The sequence below is a fragment of the Cimex lectularius genome, unplaced genomic scaffold, assembly GCF_000648675.2.
Source record: "Cimex lectularius strain Harlan isolate CLEC.00 unplaced genomic scaffold, Clec_2.1 scaffold9, whole genome shotgun sequence".
Lineage (NCBI taxonomy): Eukaryota > Metazoa > Arthropoda > Insecta > Hemiptera > Cimicidae > Cimex > Cimex lectularius.
In genome coordinates this window covers 3,291,014-3,315,974 of record NW_019392733.1, presented here as the reverse complement: position 1 = coordinate 3,315,974, position 24,961 = coordinate 3,291,014, and positions in this window count along the sequence as shown.

Here is a 24,961-nt window from a genome sequence, read left to right as displayed (position 1 = left end):
CGATGCCGATCATTCTAAATCCTTTTAAACTTAGACATGCACATCTCATGCCCCTCTTTAAAAGTTTTCTATTTTATTTTTTTGAAATATAATAATTTGCGAAACTGTATTTAAAAAAAATAATTACATACAGTTTAGCTAATAGAATTAGTAAAACGTAAAATAAAATAACTTGAAACCTTGAAACATGCTTAGAGGTTCCAGCGAATCAGCTGTCCCATTTTTTTTTAACGATAACCTACATTTTTATTTGCAGATTCATCAGGTCCATTCGATTTTATGAAAAATGACGAAAACCATTTGAAAATCAGTTCAAAAGAACTTTAGATATTAAATAAATAACTCGTTAAATACTCAGCGGTTTTTCAACAATCACTAACAAAAGATATCCGTCCAAGTTGTTTTTCACTGGTCACTAACAAAATATAACCTAACAAGTGTTTTTCACAGATCACTTCAAAAATATAACCGTATAAGTTGTTTTTCACTGCTCAATGATTAACAGTATATAACCTAACAAGTGTTTTTCACCGGTGAATAACAAAATATAACCTACCATGTGTTTTTCACTGGTCAGTGATTAACAGTATATAACCTACCAAGTGTTTTCCACCGATGACTAACAAAATATAACCGTCCAAGTTGTTTTGCACTGCTCAATGATTAACAGTATATAACCTAACAAGTGTTTTTCACTGGTCAGTGATTAACAGTATATAACCTACCAAGTGTTTACCACCGATGACTAACAAAATATAACCGTCCAAGTTGTTTTTCACTGGTCAATGATTAACAGCATATAACCTAACAAGTTTTTTTCTTTGGTCAATGATTAACAGTATATAACCTACCAAGGGTTTTTCACCGGTGAATAACAAAATATAACCTACCAAGTGTTTTTCACTGGTCAGTGATTAACAGTATATAACCTACCAAGTGTTTTCCACCGATGACTAACAAAATATAACCGTCCAAGTTGTTTTGCACTGGTCGATGATTAACAGCATATAACCTACCAAGTGTTTTTCACCGGTCACTAACAAAATATAATCTAGCAAGTGTTTTTCACAGGTCACTTACAAAATATAATTTACCAAGTGTTTTTCACAGGTCACTTACAAAATATAATTTACCAAGTGTTTTTCACAGGTCACTTGCAAAATATAACCTACCAAGTGTTTTTCACCGGCCACTAAGTAAAAGAATATAATTTTACCGGTTTTTTTTCACCGGGCACTAGCAAAGTATAACCGTTCAAGTTGTTTTTAACCGGTCAATGACAAAATGTAACTTTTTCTCTTTTCATTAATAAACAAAATATAAATTTATGGGTGGTTTTTTCACACTAAGGTAACAAAAATAACTTTGCGAGTCCTACAATTTTTCCAGATATTTTTCAACTCTTTCAGTGGTTTTTTTTTTAACCAGTGCCGCCTAGATTTTATGACACATTGTAGCCGGAACATCAGCTACTTTTGTACATAGGGTAGATTTGTATAATGAATGAATCAACCTATTACTCAATTAACAGTTCCATGTCTAAATCGAGTAAAGGGACTGAGTCTTTTCTCTCTAATTGGCTTTATCCTCGATTTTTTTTGTAGGTATAATGGATATTATTTATATTTAAATTGTGTAATAGCTGTAAGTTAGCATTGAATCCTGACGAATTATTTATGGATTTATAAAATTATAAAAAACTTTTTTTGTTGAAATCAGATACATAAATCATTGAAAATCTGTACAGTGTGTCTGTACAATGTCTTCTGTTGCCTTTTTCGATCTAGCTCTATTTAATTAATTACGTTGATTATTGATGTATTACTGAGCTCATCTGCATGTTGTTACATTTCGGTCCAAATTATTCCGGTTTCTTACCACTTAATAAGCAGGAAAATCAGGCGATCGCCCAGCCGAAAGACTGACTTTTGTTCTCTTCTCGAATGGAAAGAAAAAAAAGGGTTATAATTTATGGACTCGGCGGTCCTTCGAACTTCTCCGGTCCTCTAATCCGTTTAACTCTCCGGTTATTAAAAAGGGGGGCGCCGTCGTCATTAAGCAATCTCAGCCTGATAAAACCGGATAAAAGGGCCGGGGGAATCTTCATTTGAATTGTCATCGTTTGACTAAAGTTTGGTAACAATGAATATGTTGAGCGGTGGTTTTGCTAAGCTAACACGAACGGTACGCAGTACATAAGGGGAACTTTCCCCCAACCGAGTTTAAAAGTTGACGCATCAAGTTAGAATAGTTGTTGAAGTTTGGATTGGCTCTAAAAGTTGAGGCGGACTGTCATTTTCATTGAGACCATCACCTTCTTATCCAACTCGCTGCCAACAAGGCAAAACGACGAATCATAAACCATACAAAATATTAATTTACTACAGTTTTGTAAATCTCATTATCGTATTGTTTTTAAACGGTGGAGGGTTCGCTTGATAGCTTACAGATCTACTTTCAGATTCGGAATATCTTTGAGGACAAATTGTTTCTTTGTCAATTGGAATATTATCTTATGATCAGATAAAACGAAATGCAGTCGTAAAAGTTTTTTCTTGGAAATTTAACACTACTTTATTGATCTCGTGTTGAAGAAATACTCGTATTAATCTTTGTAAGCGAAGCTGTCTATTTTATTTTCTGTCGGTGTAAAGACTCTTGCATAGAGAAAATATGAGTGTTTTGTCTTTAAAGTAAGCCAACGTTGACTGAATAAGAAATAAAATCAAGACTTCCGTTTAAAAGGGTTGAATTGGTGGAATTTTAAAATGACCTAGTTCACGGCCGGACTTAGGAAGGCACGAACTGAATAACAAAATTTATAAAGTACTGATAACTGAACTTAGGTATTTTTGAAATCCTTGCCTCCGGATCCTTTATCTTCTGAACACAATGAATACAAACAAAGGACCAAAGGTTATACGTTTTCCTAGGTATAAAAATTATAAAATTCTCGGCTAAAATTTAACGAGGGTTTAATACATTCTGATAAAAGGAATCTCTGCGAAATAGGTTTAGTGTTATAATGTAAATTTATTTAAATTGGATAGTTTTGGAGTTTAATCTTCTATCCAGAACTTCCGATCGTATCTGGTCAAATTAAATTCAAGAAACTTTTCGCGTACGTGTTATTAATTACAGTCGAACTTACACTAACTAACAAAATATAATACACCTTGTTGTCCATTTGCCATTAAGTAACAAAATGAAATCTTCCCTGTTGTTTTCCAGCAGTCATTTTGACTTAAAATGAATAACTTTCTCTACTGTTTTCCTTCAATCATTAATTTACAAAACGTAACATTTTCTGTTGTTTCTTTTGTGGGGGGGGGTACTTTTTTATTATTACATTAGAACACTGCAAGAGCGCAAGTTTGGTTTCCTTATGAAATTTGTATTGTTACATTATAAGTGTGAAGTAGTACCTACACTCTTATCACACTCCTACTTCCTCACTAGGGAGAAAATTGCAAGGCCATTAGTTTAGGTGTCTCAAGCCGGGAACACACTTACTGGATGCAACGCTATGCGAACACATTTTCTTCTGTGTTCTTCTGTGTTCCCCACCCTTTCAAAACCAAACATATATAAACATAATACAGCAAAATCTCACTGGCACTCTCAACACGACACACAAGGATGGCACAATTACACAGAAGACAAACATTTTGAGAGAGTAGAAATACTTTGTTTGAATAAAAAATATATTTTGCATTGTATAAATTCACTTTTCCATATCCTAAATGTAATTGTTAAATGTAAACATTGTTTGTAAATCCCAGGCCCTGAAGATGATCTCAATAAAAGATCGAAACGTTGGCACGATAAAAAAAATGTTTTTCTGAAACCTACATCACACCCGACCGCATCTCACGATATCTGAATAACTATTAATTGTTTTAAATAAAGTTATTCCGGTGTTTTCATAAATTTTCTTCCTAACCATCATAATGACAAATTTTTAAAAAAACTCATGAATTTTTGATCTCGTTTAATTTGGTTTATATTAAAATAAGAATTTGTAATTAATACAACAAAATTACATAGACATTGTACGATATAAACTACAAAAAATAAGAGTGTCCTGTTCTGACGCTACTCCACGAAAATGGCGTAATTGTATGAGCAAAACCATGAAATAAATTGTTAGTTAAATTTTATGAACAAAACCGTGTAATAAATCGTTAGTTAAATTCATTCTATCAAAAATGGTATTCCGGTGTTTTGATCAATTTTCTACCAAACCATTAAAATTATTTTTAAAAAAATAAAAACTAACTAATTTTTGATCTCGGTTAATTTGGTTTATATTAAAATAAGTTTATTGTAATTAATAAAATTAATAAAACGACAATAATACATGCAGTTTGAATAAAAATATGTGTGTCCGGTTCTTTTGTTTTCGACCGTACTCGATGCGACCCGACGTAAATTTGGGCAGTGGGGATCGCGTAGCGTAGAGTAGGGTAGCGTTGCATAGCATCGGGTAGATGTGCACGGGCGTAGTACAACCTTATGGAAAATCGGAGTTTGGATTTGCGACGAGTAGCATCGGGTAGTGTCGCATGGTTTAGCATCGGGCAGATGTTCACGGGGTAATACAATCTTAAGGAAAATTGTACTTTGGATTTGCGTCGGGTAGCGTCGCATGGCGTTGCATCGGGTACGTGTATTCCCGGCTTTAGACGGTTGTTGGAAAGGTTTCGGGGTGAAAGGTGACTATGAGAGTCTAGGGGTTTACAATTTATGTTCAACAACTAGACATACACTATCTATCTATTTGATGGCCGTTGCCTTACTTGATATTCCGCCATAGACTTTCTTTACGACACACGCATTCACGCTTATAAATACAATCTCACGAAACATTTAACTCAGAATACATCTATAGCTCAACTTTTTATACGTACAATAATAGGGTTAACTTCAATAAAAAATTCCTCAAACATTAGAAGGGGACCGAAAGATTCGTATTCGAGCATTCGGGAGGATGATGTTTCTTCTGTAGCTTAGAATTAGCCGATAACCGCCTGGTCATAAATTCAACTTTGCCAATCGACTTTTTATTTTATGGCCACGTTCTTTTCTGTCTCTTGTCTTACATATTATTTTTATAATACATTGATTTTAAATAAAATATTGACATTATTATATCCGAACTTATAATTTATAATAGTCATTTTTTGTTTATGTTTGGTTTATATAAAACATTAAATAATGTTGAAGATAATTGGTATTTATATTATAATATTACTGGCATTTATTCAGGGTGAGTTTAATTAAATCAAATTGGATTTTGAAATTGTTGGACCGTACTCACATTAAACTATTTATGGAACGATGCCGAATATTAAAAGATGAAACGTTTTTCGAATTTATGTAATTGTCGAGTGGAATTTTAATCCAACTTTTCCTTACAATGGTATAGGGTTGCCTGGAAACGCGCCTGTTGCTCCTGGTGGAAAAGTAAATGATGAACGTTCCGACCGAACCATTGTTAAGCCCCACAAAAAGGACGGATAGACCGATGTCGTCCTGTCCTGCCGCTTGCAAAACAATGATGTTTAAGGCGAGGGGGATAGGTATAAAAGGAGGCCACGAGGCCTTCTGCACCTCGATCTGAGAAGATCTATTGTGCTCCCGTTTTTTATAACTCACTGGCCAGCTTCAGGTGGTTAATCAACCTCCAGAGCCTTGCCAGTGGGTCCTTAGTGTAGGATCTTTCTTGTAGTTTTTCCTGTCCTGGTTGCAAGCACCTCCACCTTCACAAAACCATTAAATGTGTTCTGGGTCTCCTCCTCTTCCTGGCAGTATCTGCACAGCATTTCTTCTGTCTCTCTCCACCCGGTGCATGTGCTTTCTTAAGTGGCAGTGCCCTGTCAGGAGTCCAACCAGATCTTGGTTCGGTTGCGTTTGCATTCCAGTAGTTCCTTTGTAAGCTTGGCGGATGGCCTTTCTATGAATCTCTTCGCGTGCCTCATGCCTGTGGTATTGTTCAACCAGGTTTTTACTCATTAAGGATCCATTTTAAGAGGTATCCTCTTTTGGGGCAGGATGCTACGCTCCCTCTTTGGCCGACATGTCAACCTTTTAGGTGCCTCTATGACCCGAGTGCCCAGGGACCCTGCCAGGCCAGGCCATTAGTGTCACTGACTTCCGTCATGGCCTCCATGCAGTTCCAAACACTCTTTGCCTTCACGTCGCATGAGGCTAGAACTTTAGTGCTGCCTGACTGTCAGGCAAGATGGCTATCTTCTGGGAAAGCATTCTTAGCCTTTTTATTTCCCAACTATGATTCAGACTGGAAAACTGTAGTATATATACCATCAGTTGGGTCTTTGGACTCATCCCGAAGGCTCCAGGCCCCGTGCCCTTGTCGGTTTTGGGGCCGCCAGTGTACCAGTAGGAGTTTGCCTTTAGCCGTGTTCCTTTAGCCAATTCATCCCCTTCTGGTATTAGTACCTTGTATTTTTTAGTAAAATTGTATTTTGGAGTAGTAGAATCGATTGGCATACTTAATATGGCATCTGCCTGTATCTCCTCCCTCAGTTTCCATTGTTTATTTACATTACATTGCAGATGGTTGTCCATTGATGAGCCAGTGGGCTGCTGCTCTGTCTTGTCCTTGGATTAAAATATGAAGTGGTGGGAGGTTTAGCAACACCTCTGTGGCCGCAGTTGGCTTTGTGCTCATGGTTTTAGTGACACTGAGATAAGCTTGTCTTTGGGTGCCACTTAATAACCTGATTGCTTTGGCCTGCAGAGTTTTGTCCACCATACCACCGACCCATATATCAACATTGGACTTAAGACGCCGGTATATAGCCGTATGGTAAATTTTGGGGTTTAATCCCCAGTTTTTGGCGCAGAGCCTTCTGCACCTCCCCCAGGCAAATTTGTCTCTCTGGGTGGTTTTAGTTAAATGTGGACAACATGTGATCCGCTGGTCTAGTATGATCCTTAGATAATTGGCCTCCTTGGAAAATGGGATCAGAGTCCCGTTTAAACTTGGAGTTTTTAAGCTTCCTATTGTCCTTTTCCTTGTGAATGGAATCGTTATAGTTTGGGGGGGCGGGGATTGATAGATAGTTCTTCCTTTTGCACCATCTGTCAACCAGATTGAGTGCTCGTTTATACGATTCATCCCGGTGTCTGCAAGACGGCCTTTTATTACTACGGCAAGGTCCGTCCGCATAGCGTAGGTAGTTGTTTGTAGGAGTTCATCTACCAGCCTCGTCCATAGTAGAGGTGAGAACCCCCCTTGGGCTTGTAGTAGATGGGTCGTCCTATGTTTGGTATGTCCACCACTCGTATCGCTCACCCTCTTTTAGGAATGTAGCTCCCCGCTAGGAAGGCTCTAAATATTCTCACTAAGTACGACATGAGGATCTCTTGACCGTGCTGAATAATAAAGAAGACGCTCATTGTCATTTCGAATATCCAAGAAATGTCCAAATCTGTTTGCTCCAGAAGGGAAGGGCTGACGTTTATAAACTTTATCGGGGACAATTACATCGTATGGGGGTAGTCGCTTAAAGGTTCCCTTGAATGGGAAAAGCTATTTTTCTTTCGAGAGGACCACGTCTGGCCAGCCGTTCGCTTTGAGATTTACAAAATAAAAGCTTTCAGAAATAAACCGAATTGAAATTCTACCTCAGCCACCGTTTTCCCTCGCTCTTTACTCTTTTAGATCATCGCTTACCCTTGACAAAACGAAATCAACCCAACGACCTTGAAATATACCATATCGGAACAGGGTACAAAAAAGTCTAAGGGGGGCCAGGGGTGGTCAATATTTTCCGATCAGCCCTCTCACACTAAACATTCACTTTCAAAGTACACAAAAGAAAACACAAACGAGATATCTATTAACTACTTACTATATTTAAAAAAAACCTTATTTCCACCTTAAATTCGAACAGGGACCCAAAGTCTAATTGGGGGTGTATGTAGTCAATCCATCGGCCCTCCCACACTGAACATTCACTCTAATAAATGCATCGATTTTCAATATAGACGAAAGGAATCATCCTCTAAAAATCCTAAGCATGGAAAAGACATGCACAATTCTTATATCTCATTCCTACATTCTCAAGCAAAGGAGCCAAGGAATGTCTTCAATTAATTAGAACACATCGAGGTACCTTTTTCTGCATGCCTGACACTTATGCGGACTTTGGTCTAAAAGTAACAATCCGTGTGTCCATCTGTGGCCTAGTCGGCTGAGTATGATCTCTCTTCTTCGTTTCACATTCTCCGAGGGTCATCGAATCTTGATACGAGAGATCTACTATGTTGATCCGTCGCTACCGCTTCCCCTTAAAGCCGGGAACACACTTACTCGATGTTACACCATGCGACGCTACTCGTCGCAAATCCAAACTCCGATTTTCCATATGGTTGCATTACCCCCGTGCACATCTACCCGATGCTATGCAACGCTACCCTACTCTATGCTACGCGATCCCTACTGTCCAGATTTTCGTCGTGTCGCATCGAGTACAGTCGAAGACAAAAGAACCGGACACTCATATTTTTATTCAAACTACATGTATTATTGTCGTTATATTAATTACAACATACTTATTTTAATATAAACCAAATTAACTGTGATTAAAAATTAATTAGTTTTTATTTAAAAAATTAATTTTAATGGTTTGGTAGAAAATTAATCAAAACACCGGAATACGATTTTTTGATATAATGAATTTAACTAACAATTTATTGTACTCGCTTCGGCGGTACATATACTAAAATTGGAACAATTTATTACACGGTTTTGCTCATAAAATTTAATTAACAATTTATTTCATAGTTTTGCTCGTAAAATTACACCATTTTGTAATGTCGGGTAGCATCAGAACAGGACACTCATATTTTTTGTAGTTTATTTCAAACTAAGTACATGTAATTTTGTCGTTATATTAATTACAACATGTTATTTTAATGTAAACCAAATTAAACGAGATCAAAAATGCATAAGTTTTTATAAACATTGTTTAATTATGATGGTTAGGAGTAACTTTATTTAAAACAATTAAGTTTAACAAACAATTTATTAGATGGTTGTGCTCATAAAATTTAACTAACAATTTATTACAAGGTTTTGCTCAAAATAGTGCATTAAGAACAAAAGATGCGTTGCGATTGTGATAGTGATTATTGTGATAAACGCTGTGGACTGTACGCGACGTGTGCTTGCGTCGGATAGATGTGCACACCCCACCAAAACGTGGCAAGGCGTCGGGTAGCGTAGCATGCCGTAGCTTCGGGTGTGTTCCCGGCTTAAGGCAAACCCCGAGGATGACGCCACATGTAATGAGGGAATTGTAAAACAAATCAACTCGTCCCTTCAAGCTCAACCTTTTACAAACACCGGGTCATAGCAAAATATTTTTGATTATTGAAGACAATCGAAAATATCGTCGCATGTTGAAATATGTAAGCTTAATGGGTCCAACTGGGCTCGGCAAAGCGTCAAATGACTCGGAATGAAACCGATCGTTTTGTATGGCGATTCGTGAATCCGTACGTAGATAGGATAAAGAAGAGATTAAACACTGAACTCGAATTGCTTATTGAACTATTGAACTAATATACATACTATCGTAGATCACAATTTACAAAACGAGAAAATACTTCTATACGGACTTAATGAAATTTACTTAATCGACTCTACTAAGCTTCAACTCTCCCGGTCTCTTTATTTACTTCAGTGTTTATCGCAAATAAAACCACCCACTCTGTAGTTTTTATTTAATTGGAAATCCTTTCGTTTTACAACAGATTTAATTTAGAATTAGATGTGTGTGCTGATTAGTGACCGTTAATCGATAATTATTCAGAAATCGTGAGATGCGGTCTGGTGTGAATGTAGGTTTCAGAAAAACATTTTCTTTATCGTGCCAACGTATCGATCTTTATTGAGATCATCTTCAGGGCCTGGGATTTACAAACATTACAAACATTACACCAGGCCCTGAAGATGGGGGACCGCGGTAGCCGAGTGGTTAGCATGAGAGACTCTCACGCCGCGGTCGTGGGTTCGATTCCCACCGTCTCCTCTGGCCCTTTTTTCCCGATAACCCCAATTTGAACAACATATATAAGAATTTCGTCATGACTAATATGCAAAGATCATAAGGCCAAATTAAAAAAAAAAAAAAAAAAAAAAAAAATTGTTTAAATTTAACAAATACATGTAGGATGTGGAAAAAAGTTAATTTATACTATTTGTTGAACTTAAACAATGTTTGTAAATCCCAGGCACTGAAGATGATCTCACTAAAGATCGAAACGTTGGCACGATAGAGAAAATGTTTTTCTGAAACCTACATCACACCAGACCGCATCTCACGATTTCTGAATAATCAAAAAAAAAAAAACAAAAAAAAACTAACAGTAGGTTTGAATAGTACTCTATGTGTAAATTACCACTGAACTTTTGCCCTCAGGTGCGCTTTACTAATTAAACAAAAGCATTGATACAATAGAGTTCGTTTTGTTTGAAAACAAAAAGGTTCTTAATTCAGCTTATACATTTTGGTTATGCAATGGAATATAAAATTGAATATTGAGACGTGTTACATAAAAATATAAATATGTAGGTATTTAAAAAATGCAATTTAATCTTGGAGGGGTACATTAAATGACACGTGTGAGTTTTAAAATTCTAGTTTTTTGCCTTTGTTTTGCATATAAGGTTTATTACATGTCAGTCGATTTGTTTGCGTATACAGGTTTATTATATACAGAGTCTTATATAGTATACGCTTTATTCTATATAGTTTACGCTTTTAGTGAAGTAGGCCAGGATTTTTTTAAAAATCAATTTGGATTCTTTTTGACCACTTTGAAGATTTTAGATGCGAATTTTTATGCCAAACATATATATAAACATTTTTAGGCTCGATTGGCCGGACGTACAATTTTCGCTTTGATTTCTAGTGTTCCAAACTTGAAAATTCACAAATTCTTTGGATTATATCAAGCTTCAATGTTTTTAGAAGCTTTGAAAAGCTAAATGTGTGACTATATTTAGTCTATATCAATTATGTTTAAGTTTTATTTCAATATAATTAATAAAATTAAGGATCGAACATGCAAAACCTTTTCGAACTTTTTATTTTTTATCTACGTTATCATTTATTCACGAAAGTCTGTTATGTGTCAATACTGTAGTTTACAGGGTCAAGCCCTGTGTAAACTTTCATGCGGAAAGGTGGAAGGCGAAAATCTGAGAGCTCTTTTATTTTCCTAAAAGTTTGTATTTAGGTTTTTGTGGGGGAGGTGGATAGGAATATCAACTTTCATTTTCAATAACTATTTTTTTAACCTACTTTGCTACCTCATCTCGTCAAAATCGTATTTGGTTGGTAGCATTTGGTTTTGCAGAAATTGATTTCCGAACTTCATAATTCGTCTGGATTTTATCAAAATTCAACATTATTACAACTGTTAGAAAGCTGAATGTTTCTTCTTTGATATTAAATAGTAACGTTTAAATTTTTTATAATTTTAAGTGAGAAAAAGGCATGCACCAAACAAAAACTTCTCAAACTTGTCATTTTATATCTCTGGTTCTGATTTGGTTACAGAGACCATAATTTGCGCCATGACATGCATCTTCCAGGGTTCTAAACCATTGTAAGGTTTTCTATGAATTGTAGCAGCTGTTTCAAAGTTATAACTATTTTAGCGATTTTCGGCACAAAAAATAATAATAAAATAAAAAATAAAAAAAAATAAATCGAAGGAATTTACAAGGCAAAACTCCGAGAAAACTTTTTTCCACAAAAATTTGTATTTAGTGGTTTCTAGGGATGGTGAAAGCGAATATCAACATTGTTTTTGATAATAATTTTTTATAACCTACTTTGCCAAGTCACCAAGTCAAAATTGTAGATGTTTGGCAGCTAATCTTAGTATTTTGGGTATTGAACAAATTAACTTTCGAACTGTTATACATTTATAACTCCTCCGGATTGTATAAAAATTTCCACTTTTTTAAGGAAGTTCGAAAGCTGAATCTTTAGATTTAATGCCACTATAAGTTAAAAAAAGGGATGGATCAGCAATAACTCCCCAGTTGTGTTATTTTATAAAACGGTTCTAATTTATTTACGGAGCCCAAATTTATACTATTAAGTGTACTTTATAGGTTTTTTAATATTTTATTTCTTAGTTGGGAAGGTAGTTTTTTGCACAGAATATACATAAAAGACGAGTGTACGGGTGGGCAAGTTCATCAAGGTAAGATACAGCATATTGATTAGCATCTTTCAAAAATTTATTTAAAGCACTTCCAAAGTTCAGAATTCATTGGGGTCAGTTTCATTCTATGTACAGCTGGTTGTACTTTTAGTTATAATAAAATAATATTAAAATGATGATTACAATAAGTTATTATTCCTTTAAATGAGAGTAGGTATACGAAAACTTACAAAAACTCAAAACACGCTTCCAGTAAAACTAAAAAAGGATTTTGGAAATACAAATCGGATTCGTTTCATGCACTATTGAAAGCTCTTAAATACGAGTTTTAATAGGAAACAAAACGCATAAATTTTTGTTTTTAAGTTTAGTTTGGAGGGCAATTTTAAGGGACATCGTAACGTCCGTCGTTCCACTTAAAAAACATTACTCCTCTCAGTTTTATCTAATGTTTCGTGCATTACAACCGTTGTAAAGGAGAATGTGTCTGCTTCCAGCCGTTGTTAAAAACATTTTGATGTTATCATTGTACGTGAGAAAAATGAGGATAAAATCAACTAATCTTCTTTAACGTTTTATCTTATATCTCCAATTCTAATTTATTTATAAAGACCGATTTTCTGCCATTACGAGTATTTTATAGATTTCTAAATTTGTATACAATTTCGTCCAGGTTAGTAGAGTTGTTTTTGATTTGGTTATTTTTACAAATAGTAAATAGGCGGGAGAAATTTTTTTTCATGAACATTGTATTCAGTGGTTTTGTGGGGTGGAAAAAACGAAACTGAAAAAAAAAAAAACTATTTTAACTTATTTATCGCTTTTCCACCTTGTGGAAATTTTACAGGGTTTAGAAATCTATACACTACACAGGTTTTTTTTTGTAGATTTCCACCTTATTTTTCTCACTTAATTATACAAACAAAGATTGTTGATATAGGCTCAAAGAATATAAATCAACTTTGTGTCTTGCTAATATATTTATATGTAAGTGTATATACACATATAAAATTCTCTTTGCTGCCTCGCTCAATTACTGAAAAGCCTCCGATTTTTTCCAAAACCAAAACCACAAAAATGGATAAGCATTGAAAAACTTCAACCGATTTATAGATGGAAGTATACACGGGTTTAGTACCACCTAAAATGATGACATAAATCTGGCCTCCGTACATGAACCAGAACCTGATATATAAAATAAAACGTTTGCACAGTTTTTGTTAACTTTATTATGATTTCTTTCAATTAATTAATAATTATGTAAGGTATTGGTTGAGATAAAAAAGTCAGCGTCACGAGCGGGATTCGAACCCACGACCTTCGGCTAAATACGCCGCTACTCTACCACTTGAGCTATCGTGACTTCGATCCACTCGGATACCAACTTCCCATCTTTTTCAATTCTCCCTCCTTTTTTTTGTTGCCGCCGAGAATCAAATAGATTTTACACGACATTTGAAAGATGGCAAATAGCAGAGAAAATTCAAAAAGGTGGGTTGAGATGGGAAGCAAGCTCAAGTGGTGGATCAGCGGCGTATTTAGCCGAAGTTCGTGGGTTCGAATCCCGCTCGTGACGATGACTTTTTTATCTCAACCAATACCTTACATAAATATTAATTAAGTAAAAGAGGTTATTTGGTCAATCGGACCACGCAATGTAATGGATTTATTATGATTTTTTTCACTTATATTAACATAAAAACTTAACGCAGAGAAATTCAGCTTTCCAAGATAGTCATAACGTAAAATTTAAAAAAAGAAAATCTCGAACATTTGTGAATTTTTATGTGGAGAAAAAAATGTGCGTACACTGTGGCTGAAGGATGATCGCGAGGAAAAAACAAATTCAGTTTACTGCGAAGCTTTCGACTTATTTTGAGGTCGTCGTTATCAGGGCCTATATTAATTTCATATTACGAAAAACATATTCGTACAACTAATTTAACAATCATTATAACTATACATTGACTTTCATAACTAAGTGACTTGTTAAAGTAATAAGACCTACATAAACGTAAGCCCACAGCATCTGTTTGATTGTTACAATTATTATTTTCCAATTTAGAAATTAGATTTCTTCTGAGTAAATGAGTGTCTGTGAATTATTTCCATTCGAAAGTCAAATTTATGTCTACTTGATAGTGAATGTTTTGATAGTCCGGTACCAGTTCTGGATTTATTGCCACAATCAGACATGACCATAAATTCAATTTTTTTTATTTACCAATGTATTTGATTGGACATTCACTACACAAGAACCTATATACAACATTTCATAAATTCAACTTTTCGTCCTTATCCTTCAATATCAAGTAGGCATAAATTTGACTTTTCGAATGTTGAAATAAATGACAAAGAGACTCAATTAGTCAGAACAAGAAAAAAAGGATACTAAATACCAAAATAGAAAATAATAATTGTAACATTCAAACAGGTACTAAGGGCTTAAGTTCAATGTATAACGGTCTTATTAATTTTAAAAAGAGGGTTTTGATAACGAGAGTAGAACCTTGGCAATGTTAGGAGAGGGAAATTTGAGATCACCTGGAAAAAACTTCAAAAACAAAAAACTTCGTCAGTCTATAGACATATTTAACATTGTTTTGTAAATATATATAGTTGGATTTGGATTTATATAGTCTAAAATCTGCCCATGTACCCTTTTCGTAGTCCCTCGGCAAATCCAGCTTTTGCTATTTACAGTAAACTGTCGGCAGACTCGAGAATCACCCTCCCCGAGTGTGGGTAGTCTGGGCAGACCTCAGTTTTATCCTTCCAGCCACCGAGGTTGGGCTCTGGGGGGGGGGTGCTGTCAAAACCTAGGTCACTTCACCACCCAACGAATGCAGTTCCAACCCATTCGTACTCACGTTCATTCTTAAATACATTCACTCCTATTTACATGCCATATATTCCATTAGGGTGATTGGAGTACTCGGTATTCCTCCCTTACCCTTTACACACAATAACCGATGGGGTACTCGATGTCCCGCCATCGACCCTCACACATTACACATTCACGCTACATACAAATACATCCACTCTCAACACAACCTTTTGTACACATATTATACATCTAACCTACTTCGAGGTTCAAAGGTGTACCCGATGTCACGCCATCGACCCCCTCGCATCACACATTCACTACGTGCTTAAATACAGTTTATGAAGGTCTTAGTATTTTAACAAAATATGCAGTTATGTAAGTCTATATATAGTTATATTGATTGTTAAATCAATTGTATAAATTTGTTTTTTATTTTTATTATGCAATTAATATAGGCTCTGATAATGGCCATAAAATAGATCGAAAGGTTGGCAGTAACAACGGAATTTGTCTTTTCTTCAAGACCACACCTTGATGTTGTGTTTTCTAATTAATAGTGTATGTGAGTGGAAAAGGAGTTTATATATCTAACTCTAGAAAAAAATGCCCCAGGCTGAAGCAGCAAAAATGTGTATTTTTTTTTAAAATTCGTATGTAAAGAGATACAATTCGACCAGCTGATTGGTCTAGTGTGTGTATTAGGTGCTCCCTCAAATTTAGCTGATATCTCAAGCCACTCGTCGCCGCTAGCGGCTGAAGAGGTCAATTTGAGCGTTCAAGCATAAAATTTGATTCAGGTGATCTCCTTTTATATTATATCCATTGCGTGGCCAATGTCGCCTGTTGCTGGCTCCTCAAGTTCTGAAAACAATTAGTCACAGGATTAAAAACCCAGGAAGTGTTTGCGCTGGGAAACAATGCCTACAAGCAAAAGAGTTGGAACGACGACGAATCTTCCTGCCTCCTCTAAAAAACGAAATGTTGGTAATCATCTTAAAGAAATAATTGACCAATCCGAAATTATATCACGATCTGCGAGCCGCGAAAATTCAAAAATAGAGACAAATAGCCTATCATTGTCAGCTGTTAATAGTGATCGGGCAAATGTTAATAGAATAGCTTGTACCTCATCCTCGAATCGTTTACTATCTACAACACATACTCCTAATTTTATATCACCTAATAAATTTGGAGTTTTCGCAGCAGATGACGACGACGAAGTACAAGACCAACCAAAACAAATAACAACAAATATGAATGCAACTCACAAAATAACACCTCCAAACAGACTCTCCCTATCTTTGTTCGAAACATAGTTAACTTAACCTTACTTTATAAAAGTATAAAAGAAGGTCTTGGGCAAAATTATTTCCAGTGTCAGGCAAGAACTGACTGCACCAGTGTTCGTGTGAAAAGTTCCGACGATTATAGGAAACGAATACACATATTTAAGCTCAAAAGTGCGACTTTCACACCTGTCAATTAAAAGAAGAACGTGCATTTAGAGTTGTATTAATAAATCTTCATCCCTCCATCCCGCCAGATGAAATAGAAAAAGAAGTAGACGAACTAAAGTACGTAACGAAGTAAACGAATGGCTTCAAAGTCGAAATGTAACCAACATCCAATCTGCAGCAAAAATCAAACTGCCGCTTTTCTTTTTGGACGTCAAACCTTCACCAAAAAATTAGGATATATTTATGATGATACCTCTCTACGGTTGTCGTATACGCGTAGAAGAACCGTTCAGAAACAAGCAAATTTCACAATGTAAGCGCTGTCGAAATTACAGACACACCAGATCATATTGCAACCACGCAACTCGGTGTGTGAAATGCGCAGGGTATCATTGGAGTGAAAATTGTACCAAATCAAAAGAAACTCCAGCTCTTTGCTCTCTTTGTTATGGTAATCATCCAGCCAACTACAGAGGATGCATCACACACAAAGATTTACAACAGCTAGGAAGACAGAATTCTTCCGAATCAAGATACCAGTCTAGAACTCCTCCACCACCACTACAGCAAGTAAGATCTGTTCGCGCTCGTCGAACCAGCGTTAGCTACGCCCAAGCCGTCCAAGGACCATCTCAGTCACAACCACAGCCGAACCGAATTCCTTCTTTCATCCCTCCTCCTCCTACTTCTTCAGACCTCACTTTAATGATGTCCACCTTTATCAATGAATTCCGCTCTCTCATCAGCCCTCTAATCTCTCTATCTACACCGTCGTTGAGAAGCTTGTCTCACCCGTTTCGCGAACACACCCTTAATGCCATCTCATCACCCTCTAACTCTCCTCCTATGGAATGCAAACTGCTTGGACTCCCGCTTCAATGAACTAGAAATACTTCTACAAGAAAAAAGAATAGACGTAGAACTGGTTACGGAGACACATTTTACATCAAGGTCTAATTTTTACATTCGAAATTTCAGGACTTACAGGACTGACCATCCCAAGGGTATTGCTTGTCGAGGTACAGCTATCTTAATTCGCAACCCCTTAAACCATTATCTAATTCCTAGCTAATCTTCTGTTTCTTTACAATACACTACCATTAAACTGTCCTCCTCACCCTTCAACTTTACTATAGCAGCTGCCCCCATCACAACATGCATCATTGCCCACCAAATCATAACATTTCCTACTACCAGTTTCTATTTTTTTCCAGTGAATTCGCCCGCGTTTCCTGTCCGGTGGTGATTACAACGCAAAGCACCAACAGTGAGGCTCCAGAATAGCTAATCCACGTGGGTAATCTTACATAGTGTCTTCTCCGCCCAACGTCTCAACTACATATCTCCCCCTGATCCTACATTTTGGCCCACTGCTACTAGGGGGAGATTAGTAGGAAACGCCCAGATTTTCTAGACTTCTTTAATACATCCCAACTCTCTTCACTTCACCCACCATGTTTGAACATGGAATGATATCTTTTCGGATCATAGTCCTGTTCTATTAACTAACCCATTCCCACTGCCCCTAGAGTTACATTAATGCACGGTCCAGTAGTCTGGAAACAATTTGGAATACTCTTGGAACAGAAAATAAATCTCACCCCCCCCCCTTAAAACACTCCACGAAATAGACACTACAATCGAAAAATTTATGTTATTAATAACTGAATCCATCAGTGTTTCAACAATTCACACACATCCACAAAACACTTATTCTCAGCACATTAACGTACCGCTTTATATTCGCTCATTATACGATCAAAAATGGCAATCAAGAATGGCAAATAACACGTTATCCTTCAGATAAACGAAAACTGAATAAACTAACACATCAGCTGACTACGGAATTGCAAGCATATCGCTCCGACCGATACAGACGATTTACTGAAGCAGTAACAACGGATAACAAATCGCTCTAGGCGGCAGCTAAAAATATTCCATCTTACCACAATATATCTACCCCGCTTCACCAAGTCGACGGCAATTGGGCCAAGTCAGACGAGGTAAAAGCGAATGCTTTTGCCTCTTACCTGACCACAGGGTTCACCCCACATCATAGACCATACTTATGCACAACTTATCAAGGAATATTTACACTCACCGATTCCATTATCCCTCCCTCCTAAAGCTGTTTCACCTTCTGACGTTCATTCTCCCATACAACACCTAAAAGCAAAGAAAGCTCCAAGTTTTAACCTTATTACCCCAAAAATTCTCCAACACTTTTCCAAAAAGGCCATCATACTCATTACATACATATTTAATTCTGTTCTTCGTACAACCTACCTCCTAGCTTGGAAGCACTCGTATATTCGAATGTTCCCTAAGCCAAAAAAGGCAACACATTGTACTACTTCATACAGGCCACTATGTCTACTCCCACTTTGGGTAAAATTTTAGAAAAAACTCCAATTGAAAAGAATTCTTCCGATTCTAAATTCTCAAAAAATAATCCCAGACCGTCAATTTGGTTTTCGCAACCGTCATTCAACTGTCCAACAGTGCCACCGTGTGACATTATTTCCTTCTCCCTTGAGATGGGACAGTACTGTTCTGGGGCCTTTCTTGACGTAAGCCAAGCTTTACATCGAGTTTGGCACCCGGGCTTGCTATTCTTGCTTCCATCCACCTAGTAACTCATACTGCACAGTTACCTCGCTGACCGATTCTTCCAAGTCATCGAAGGCCATTCACTCTTTGCATATTTCCCTATCTATGCTGGTGTTCCCCAGGGTAGCGTTCTGGCCCCACACTATACTAGGTGTTCACAGCAGACATGCCATCACATCCTGAAACCACCACATTCACATTTGCAGACAATAGAGCAATTGTCTCTAGCAACTCCGACCTTATCATTTCCACTCGAAACCTGCAACTACACCTCAACTACTAGTGTCTTGGTGTAAAAAGAAAAGGCTAAAATTTAACACAGACAAATCCGCCCACATTACCTTCACTCTCCGTACATCCCCGTTTTCATAAATAATATTCCCCTCCCAACTACGCACAAGGTGCGGTGCCTCGGACTCCACATCGACAAACGCCTAACGTGGAATCCTCAGACACGACTGAAACGTCAGGAGGTTATGACACGATGAAGAGCTCTTGCACGACTTATTGACAAACGTTCTAATTTACCTCTTAAAAATAAAAGGCTGCTTTACAACACCATAATTAAGCCGATATGGATTTACGGATTGGAAGTGTGGGGTTTAGCCAAACATTCCAACATCCACCGTATTCAAACGGCCCAGTCCTTACTACTTCGAAAAACACTAGATGCTCCATGTTATGTATCGAACCTAACGACACATACAGACTTACATATCCCCGTCGTTCAATATGAAATCCGTTCGCGTTACCGTAAATTTCATAAAAACCTCCCAACTACCGTAAATCAGCACATCAGAAACCTCGCATCCCGACGAATCCCCTAAACCCTCCCCTCCGACTGAAGAGACAATGGCCTAGGAAGTGATGGTGATGATAGTGAAAGTGATAATGATACAAATATCAATCAAACAGGCAATATTTTAGTAACATTGGAGTAATAGCAATGCATGTTTTCTCCACTCTTGGTTTTAATGTTGTATGTATTCCTTGCTCATTGTTACTTGTTGCCTATTTGAAGGTAGTTGTAATTAAAAAAACAAATAATAAAAAAATACTTTTTTTGAAAGAGTTTAAAGTGCGCTTAAAAAGAATCCAGATTATTTTTTACATTTAAAAAAAATTGTTTGTTGGAAGTATCTTTTAATTTTTGTAATTTTTTGTATATCTAATCTCATTTAATTAAATTAAATGCACAATATTTATTCTATCAATTAACAAAGCAAAGTTTTCTTTTATTTTCAAAATTGTATCGGTCGAACATTTGGACCTATTTTGTACTGTGGGCTGAGATAAAACGTGTTTATATCCACCAGTACTTCTCTTTTTTATCAGAAACATTCATAACTGAGTATAAAAAATATTTTATTGCACATCTTTCGGCGGTCGCTGACTCGGCCCGAAGTTTATTTTACGTTTCCCTTCCCTTCTCAATAAAATGTTATTCTTCCTACAACACTTGTCCTCAATCGAGAATAAAAAGATTTAATTTATTCAAAACTGAAAAACGAACTGGTTTTTTCTTAAATTTATCCTTGTTTGAATATTAACGTGAGGTGTGTAAATGTTTAATATAAAATAATATTGGCACAAACACATTTTCATCTGTACACTATAGAGTAAATCACGCCAATTACCTACAGTTAATTTTTATCGTCAATTATCATGCTTTTCTTTGTCGATGGTAATAAAATATTTTTTTTCAAAATATCATGTATACCTTTAAAAAAAATGTGTGCAAACTGTTTTATTATTGTTACCCCATTTGAACTGACTCAATTATGAAAATATCAAATGTTACGAGTGGATTTAAATTTCGGCTCTGTGCATGTTAGATAATTATTCCCTGTGAAAACCTGGATGACGGTTATGGGCGCTTTTCATCACTTGATTATTTTCAAAGGTACATATATTTCCCCCTTTTTTAAACTTTTTTAAATTATTACTCAGAGCACTTTGGATAAACTCGGCGTATGCATATACTGAAAGTTTGATGAGTTATCTATAAATAATTTAACTCTAAATTCTCGTTTTGAAATGGATTTTTTAGATTTACTCTTTTCATTAAATTGATTTAAATTTGATTCAACCGGGTGACTACTTGTTTAAACAATCACTCGAAGAAAGGTGGGAGCTTTTAGAGGTTACAGTGAAAAGTCGAGTTAAGTACAAGGAAAAATAACAAAACAACTTCAAGAAGGGGAACATAATGTTGAGAAAATCAGAATAGCTTTTCGTGGGAAATCGTATCATGGGTCAAATGTAATGCTACTCAGTTCCAAACCGTGAAAAAGCAAAAATTGACGTACATCATCAGTATAACCCTGACCGAATGCTGGCAAACATAACATACATTTTCTATCCCGTATAGTTATTCATGAACTTTCAACATAAAAATTTTACAGTAAAAGTCGATCATAGCTCATAGCTCAAGCTAATCATAAAGAAATTTAACTTTTTCACTGAAAATTAAGTAGTATTAAAAAAATAGAAGTAAAATTAATGGAAAAAAGTTAATGAGTTTTTTATAACTGGGTATGTCCGTAGATAAAATCCCCAATTTCTTTTAACATGTAACCTATGTAATGTAACATATGTAACCTAACCCTAACGTAACCATAACCTAACCTAAACATAAGTTGCGACTGTTTTAGGGTCAGAGGTGTGGTATAAAGAGGAAACAAGTTTTGCACTACTATCAAGCGTTCGGCATTTATTATGAATGTACTGCCCAAAAGAAGGCCTAATAAATTCCAAAAACAGTTGCATGGTATAGTTGTTAGATCATAACTTCTGAAGCCTATCTTAACCTCACCCTACCTATTTTAAACTAACCAAACCCTTCCCAAATCTAATCCTAGCACTGCGACTGTTTTTGTATTTGTCTCTACAATCTTAATAAATGCTGGAAGCTTGGTAGTACTGTAACATTTAAGTGGACCACATCCCTAATAACCCAAACAGCCGCATGGTATAATTGGTACAGCATAACTCTTAAAATTAAACCTAACCTAACCAAACCCGTCCCAACTATCTCCGGTAACGTGAACTCGACGATACAAAAACGGTAACGCCAAAAAATTGTGTATCCAGCCCAAAAACATATCCATTTTAACATAATAAGCATTGCTTTTAAGTATTTATAATATATGGTAAAAATACCACCTAATAATAAAAGCAATCTTTACCTAACCGTACCTATCCCGACCCTAACCCTAACCCTACCTAAGAAATGTGTATCTACATCAAAACACCATACCCATGTTAACAATTTTTGCGTGTATATAGTAAACAATAAAAAGTAGAAAAACACCACCTTAATAATTCCTAACCTAACCTAACATTGTTCTTGACTTTAGTGGTAATCCTAACCTAACTTTAACCCTAACCTAATTCGTCCTTATCCCTAATTAACCTAATTATTCCTAACTTGCCTCAACCCATGCGTAATGTCTTGTATCCGCGAGATTCGATGATGCAAAATTGGTCAAGCAAAAAAATTCTTTATAACAACGTAATAACCATCGTGTTTACGTACTTATAGTACAGATAACATGCAAAAATAATAAAAAATTACTATGTTATTGATTTATTCGTACGGCCTCCTTGAAAGGAAACCCTAGCCAATTTTCACAATTGGTGCTACCAGGTTTTGCGTGTCGTTCCATTGATATTTACAACCCTATACTCGATTATTACCAAAATTATTACGAATAACTAGTTTTATTCAAAAACTTCTGTTCTGCTAGCAAAAATATAAATCAGGCAATATTTTCCGCCATTTTTAGCCGTGGTTAACCGCGATTATTTGAATTTGATGAAACCTCGCCCTTCGGTTTCGTGACAATCGCACATTATCAAGTTCGCTAGGTTTTTAGAGGTTCGACTCGAAAAGACTCAACTGTCATCAAAAAAGAAAAAAGAAATATGAAGATTTGTAAATTTTGAATGTAACATCGAGATCGCTAAGCCTATTGTGGATATTCGGCTAGTTTGTATATTAAATTTTGATTTAACTGTTGTTATATTATATTATCTCTATATTTTCTTTATAGTTATTTATCTCTGAATTAACAAGTGAAAATACTAATACGGCCAAGTTGGAAAATGGAATAACCGATTATTCAGTGTAAACAAGGATATAAACAAAATAGTCAAATAAGGGGGTTATATGTCTAAGGGCTTAATAAAATTTTCACACAACGACATTTGTTACAGTCTTGCATCAGGTATAAGATTTACAGTTTTATATTTTGTGTTACAGCCTCCCACGGCGAAAATATCTTCACGTGCCGCCCTCACATTTTAGCCAATCTTCTGTAATAGTGTCTTAATAAATGACGAACAGTTTTTTCTTCTGACATTTTCGTTTAAATTGGAAATTATATGAAATATACAGCTTTTGTAAAGGGCTAGCGGTTCTGGGTTCGAATCCTAGTAGAGCTTTTGGCATTTTATTTAGGATAATTTTGCAAAATGTCTTTTAAAGTTGTTTTTAAGACATCATTTATGTCAGTTTGGTATGGTAGTTGAGGTAAGTAATCAGGTGTTCAACCAATATAGTATCAGAATGAATATTTGTTAGTTTCTTTAATCTAGGTGAATTCTATGTCTTATGAGGCCTCAGCAGGCCCAAAATGATAACTTGTCGTTATGTCGTTAATAACATAAAATAAAATACTTAATAGAGGTTGTATGATTTTTCTCAAGGGAAAACATGGGAAGGGCATTGCTTTAGCCATAATTATGTATTATTATAACCAACATTTCGAGGTTTGCGGGTAGGTTTGCGGTTGCCAAAACATCCTCGTCGGATAGCAGTGGCAAATGGGCTCCGGCTAACTGTAAAACACCGTTTAAATTGCGATAAATATTTATCAATTTAAATAATCGACTGTTATGTCCTTCTAGGTTTCTTTGTCATAAATTCACCGGTTACATAAACGCCCGTATTTTTATGCGCAAAAGGTCTTGGAGTGAATAACGGCCAAGCCCAATTCGGGATATCGGACCGGGTGAAGTATCCGCCGTAAATAACGTGAAATGTAAATATCAGACGTCTTATCCTTACCAAGGATCTTCATGCTTTAAGTTCATTACGAGGAACGTCTCTACTTTCAATATATAGTTTACGTTTCTCCTAATGAACTTAAAGCATGAAGATATGTATATTTATAGTAGAGTGATGTATCGCTGCCCTGTTGTAATTGTTTCTCTGCTGTTTCCTAATAATACAATTTAACGACAACAACACGACATCTAACTTTTCAATAATTCAAAACAATTACTAAGATAGATCTGGATTACACACAACCATGTTTTATCTCAACTATCGATTCGATATTTCAAGTAAATCTTAATTCAAACCCAGATGATAATGAGAACGGAATTAAAGGCAGTCAGACAAACAATAAATTCATTTATTATTTGTACTATTTGGTTAAAGTTGTTTGGTTTTTTCATACTTCATGCTTTTAATGGTGTGTTTTAAACAAATTCCTGAAATAATTTTTAAATACAGTTCAAGTTAACTTTCCTAGCTTTAGAAGAAGCGAGTATAAAGAGTAATCAACATTTTGGCAATTTTCATGCAATTTTTTTGGAATTGTCTTTGTGAATTTCCTATTCAAAATAAGCAAAATCAATTTGATTTTTCTGTTATTTATTATGCAATTTTTTAGAACCAATTCAGGTCTTTTCAGCTTTCTTCTACTTATTAACCAACTTTCTTTTGTCTTTGTTGTTCCATTTTCGTCTTTTTTTTACAGCCTCATATGAAAATTTTTACTTTTTTTTATTCACTAAATGTCAAATATTTTAAAAGCTTCAGAACATAATTTACCCAGACCGATTT